The 5,193-nt window shown below is 40.9% G+C and overlaps 1 protein-coding gene across 17 annotated transcripts in view; it reads right to left on the bottom strand.

Annotated features, from left to right (window-relative positions):
- The window catches only part of LOC122540026 (protein TANC2), a 1,063,581-nt gene that overhangs the window by 652,235 nt on the left and 406,153 nt on the right, over window positions 1-5,193 (bottom strand). Inside the window, exon 1 of one of the 17 annotated variants that reach the window (XM_043675336.1) lies at window positions 1,136-1,154. The exons of the other annotated variants lie outside the window; for them this stretch is intronic. The gene's annotated coding sequence lies outside the window, so the exon portion shown is untranslated. Of the gene's footprint in view, window positions 1-1,135; window positions 1,155-5,193 lie in introns of those variants that run through there. 17 annotated transcript variants of the gene reach the window in all.

Raw genomic sequence — 5,193 nt, 5'->3', positions numbered from 1 at the left:
TACTTATTGTTGAGGGGAACGACCACAGGGGATCCCTACACTGCCTGTTTCCTCCCCTTCCCACCTCAAACTGTTACCCAGCTACCTCTGTTCTCTGGCGTAACCATGTCCCTGTAGCTACTATCTATCACCCTCTCAGCCTCTCAAATAATCCTCAGTTCATCCAGGCAATTGAATAATCTAACTGAATGGCAGAACAAGTCAACTGAACAGCTTTCTCCTGATCCTATCAGTTGGCACAAAATTGGCACTGGACTTTAAATATCCATAAGAGGCTATTGAAAGGCCAAGGGCTGTGTGAGGGAGCACGAGTTGGCATCGGTCAGGCATGGTACGTGAGAGTCCTTTACTGGCTTTAGTTCAAGACTCATCACCCACAAGACCTGAAGACTCAGAGCACTTTAGTGGAGTGAGGAATTTGCTTAATAGGTTGGCATGGAGACTCAAGCTTGATTGAAGCTTTCCCATATATCAAATACCAGCTGACAAGCAAAAATTAAGGTAACTGCTTTAATTTTTTTTTAGTGATTAACCTGCCAGTCAAACCCAGTCACATCGGAAACAATTTAACTTGCAATGAGTGCTAACGCAAGAACTGAAATTCTCAATGAATAAAATCTTGCTTCAGAAATTGAACTCGAAAAAAATATTATTAAAGTTATTTTAGGCTAAAACAAATTACTTATATTACTATTTCTTTGACACAAGAAAATAATTTAACAATTAATTTAATTATAGCATTAGATAGATCAGCTTTAATATTATTGATGATTTTGCAAATCAGTATTAAATTTCTCTTGTTTAATTAAGTTATTTTCTCTTCCAATGTAGATCACCACCAAATCCATGTGCTTTCAATGTCACACACTGACAACCTAATAATGCCATAAAATTCTGTCTGCATATTTTCCCTACTCCACGACTTGATGACAAATTAATCCTGTGACAACATCCCACACATTAATGCAAAAAGATAGGCTTTTCTCTCTGGTAGAGACTATGTTGCCTGGCAATAAATTTTATTTGCATGATTCATATTAGCTTTGCTGTACAGCTTTGCATTTAAAGGGCAGCAGCATATCAGTTTCCAACAACTCTAGCATTCAAATCAGAGTAAATATTAAACTTAACTAACTTTCATTAAGGTCGATGTGTCTTTTTTCTGAGAAAATGAATGCTGAAGTTGTAACGACAGCGATGTATCACAATGTACCAAATAACTCCAACCTTTTGTCACTGTGGAGAAACATAAAACTCAAATAGGGTTATGAAAGAGATGAGAATCCTAATGAACACGTCTGAAATGAAAGGCTAGAATACACAGTATAACGAGTTCTTCATGTTAGTAAAATTTGCATTCTGGCATTTGCAAAGGAAATATCAGGCGCTTATCTGTTTTGTTCATCCAAGCAGAAGGCAATTCCAAATGCTTCAGCACCTGTTGGGTTTAACCACTTTTGAGGATGGGAATGTTTGTAGAACCTCATCCACCTATTTGTTATTTAATCATTCATCACCAATCCTGACTGCATGCGGCAAGACTTCACAGTTTTGACTTGATCCATTGATTGCGAGATTATTTAACTCTATCTATTGCATAGTGGTCAGCAGTTCAGCATACACATTGCTTGGTGTTGTCACTTCAGTAGAAGGATCGTTCATTTTATGGTATGTTTGGGACTGCTCCTGATATGCTTCCCTACATTGTTCATTGAATAGAGTTAATCCACCAGGTTAATAGTAACAACAAAGTGAAGAAATGCAATTTCGTTACTAATTGCCTTCAGAGCAAGTAAACTTAAGCTGCAAGATGTGATCTCCAGCCAATTTGATTCTCTCTACACAATATCAAAAAATGGTTGGAGGCACTGGATATTGCAAAGGCTTTGAGCACTGACGGCATTCCAGCAATAGCAATAAACCCATAACACTCCAGAAGTTGTCACCCCTAGCCAAGTAGTCCCAGTACAGCTACAACACTGGCATCTACCCAACAATGCAGAAACTTGCTGAGATCTGTCACATACACAAGGAGAACAGATAACACAGCCATCTAACAAATATCTACCCATAAATCCACTCTTGATCATCAGAAAAGTGATGGAAGATGTCATCAACACTGTTACAAAGCACCACTTGCTTCGGAATAACCTGCTCACTGATGCCTAGTTTGGTTTCTGCCAGGATCACTGAGCTCCTGACCTCAGTACAGCCGTGGTCCAAGAATGGACAAAAGACCTGAATTCCAGAGATAAAATAAGAGTCTTGAACATAAAGGCTGCGTATGGCATTGAGGAGACCGAGCAAAATTGGAGTCAATGAAAATCACACAGAACTCTCCAACGGCCGAAGTCACACCTGGCACGAAGAAAGATGGCTGTGGTTGTTAGAGATTAGTCATCTCAGTTCCAGGACATCTTTGCAGTCCAAAGCCCAAATTTCTTCAGCTGCATCAATGATCTTCCCCTTATCACAAGGTCAGGTGTAGAACTGTTTACAGATGGCTGCACAATGTTCAGCATTACTCACAACTCCTTAGGTACTGAACCACTTCATGCCCAAGTACAGCAAGGCCTGGGCAATACCCAGGCTGGGTTGACAAGTGGTAAGTAATATTCATACCACTGAAGTGATAGGCAATGATCACCTCTAACAAGCCAGAATCTAAACATTACTCATTAACATTCAATGGCATTATCAGCACTTAATTCCCCAATACCAAAATCCTGGGGGTTATCGCTGATCAGGGACTGAACTGGACTGGACCAGCCATGTAATACCATAAGATATAGTAGTGGAAGTAAGGCCAGTCGGCCCATCGAGTCCACTCTGCCATTTAATCACAGCTGATGGTCATTTCAACTCCACTTACCTGCACTCTCCCCATAGCCCTTAATTCCTTGTGAGATAAGACCATAAGGATTGTCTCTACAAATACAGGTCAGAGGTTAGGAATCTTGGATCAAGATTCACACCTCCAGACTCCTCAAACTTATCCACCATCTGCCAGGTACCAGTCAGGAGTACGATGAGAACGATCCCACTTACCTGGATGAGTTGAGTTGCAACAACATTCAAGAAACTTGACAACATTCAAGACAAAGCAGTCCTCTTGACTGGCACATCAACAAAGGTTCACTCTCCACCAATGGTGAATGGCCTCCCTTTCAGTGTTGTGGATATACCTACACAAAATTAACTGTATCACTTCAAGGTAGCAGATTGCCACCACCTTTTGTAGGGCAAATAGGGATAGACAATAAATGTTGGCCAAGCCAGTGATGCCCACAACCCATGGATATATGGGAAATCCCGTCCCTAAATAGATGGGGATGCAAGGATGACTCAAATAGTTTGCAGAGGGATATAGAAAGAGTAAGCAAGTGGGCAACAAATTGGCAGATGGGATATAATGGGGAAAAATGTGAGATTGTACACTTTGGCAGGAAGAATGAAGTAGAAGAAAGTTATTTAAATGAAGAAACACAGCAGAAAGCTACAGAACAGAGATTCTCTACAGTGTGGAAACAGGCCCTTCGGCCCAACCAGTCCACACCGACCCTCCGCTCAAATAGTTTGCAGAGGGATATAGAAAGAGTAAGCAAGTGGGCAACAAATTGGCAGATGGGATATAATGGGGAAAAATGTGAGATTGTACACTTTGGCAGGAAGAATGAAGTAGAAGAAAGTTATTTAAATGAAGAAACACAGCAGAAAGCTACAGAACAGAGATTCTCTACAGTGTGGAAACAGGCCCTTCGGCCCAACCAGTCCACACCGACCCTCCGAGGAGTAACCCACTCAGAACCATTTCCCCCTAACACTAACACTAGTGGGCAATTTAGCATTGCCAATTCACCTGACCTGCACATCTTTGGATTGTGGGAGGAAACCCACGCAGGCAATGTGCAAACTCCACACAGAGAGTCGCCTGAAGCTAGAAGCGAACCTGGGACCCTGGTGCTGTGAGGCAGCAGTGCTAACCACTGAGCCACCGTGCCGCCATTGGGGAGTTCTCATTCATGAACCATAAAAAGTTAACATTAAAGTAGAGCAGGTAATAGGAAAGGCAAATTAAATCTAATTCTGAAAGAGGGTCATGGCATTTGAAACATCAACTCTGCTTTTTCTCCACAGACAGTGCCAGACCTGCTCAGTTTTTCCAGTAAATTTCTGTTTTTGTTATCAAACCAGGAAGGTTTTATTAAAACTACACCACAGCGAGAACACTACAAACAGTTTTGGGTTCCTTTTCTAAAGGAAGATATGGTGACATTGGAGGCTATCCAGAGCAGGCTCACTGGGCTGAAACCAGGTGTACAGACCAGGTGTACAACCTAATGAGGAGAGGATGAGTAGGTTGGGCCTGTACTTTTTGGAATTGAGGAGAATCAGAGAAAACCTTAATAAGGCATACAAGATTCTTCACAGACTTGACAGGGTAGTTGTGAAAAGATTGTACCTTGTTGTGGGAGAATCTCAGACTAAATGGCATAATCTCAGAATAAGGTGGTCACACATTTAAGACAGAGATGAGAGTAACAAATCTGTACATTTTCTTACTGCAGAGGGCTGTGGCAGCTAGGTCATTAAGTATATTCAAGTCTGAGATAGGTTAATTAGTAAGGGAATCAAAGGTTACGGGAAAATGGAAGAACATGGAGTGAAAATTATCACATCGACCATCACATCAGACTCGATAGACTCCCACATTTGACATTTATGATTCCTTCTGGAATAATCTGGGGAATTAGCTAAAATATAAGATTGAGCATGACTTTGAAATAAAATATCTGATGTTAAAAATTTGCAGTTCATGGAGCAGTTACTAACTGGCTCATGTTTTAACTTTTTACTTTTTAAAACTAACTTTCCAACATTTTTACAGCATTTCAACATGCCCAAATCATCCCCTTTTCAATTCATGCAATGAGTAAAACTGACTGAAGCTTCTAAAAGGATTATCCAGCACTATACTTTTAACATTACATGTTTGCTCAACTGTATGATAGCAAAGTCAGCATGGTCGATAAAACCAATACTGATTTTCAGTCTTGATTCTCAGCAAAGTCAGTGTCAGAGGAGCATAGTTAAACACAATACTGAAGAACCTTGCTTCAATAACAGGAAGCCAGATGATTATTTGAATGGCTGTATATTGAGGGAGGGGGGGGGGGGGCGCAGGGGAGTGTT

This window comes from Chiloscyllium plagiosum, chromosome 33, assembly GCF_004010195.1.
Source record: "Chiloscyllium plagiosum isolate BGI_BamShark_2017 chromosome 33, ASM401019v2, whole genome shotgun sequence".
Taxonomy (NCBI): Eukaryota; Metazoa; Chordata; class Chondrichthyes; order Orectolobiformes; family Hemiscylliidae; genus Chiloscyllium; species Chiloscyllium plagiosum.
The sequence above is the reverse complement of the archived record's forward strand: the minus strand, read 5'-3'. Positions and strand labels throughout refer to the sequence as shown.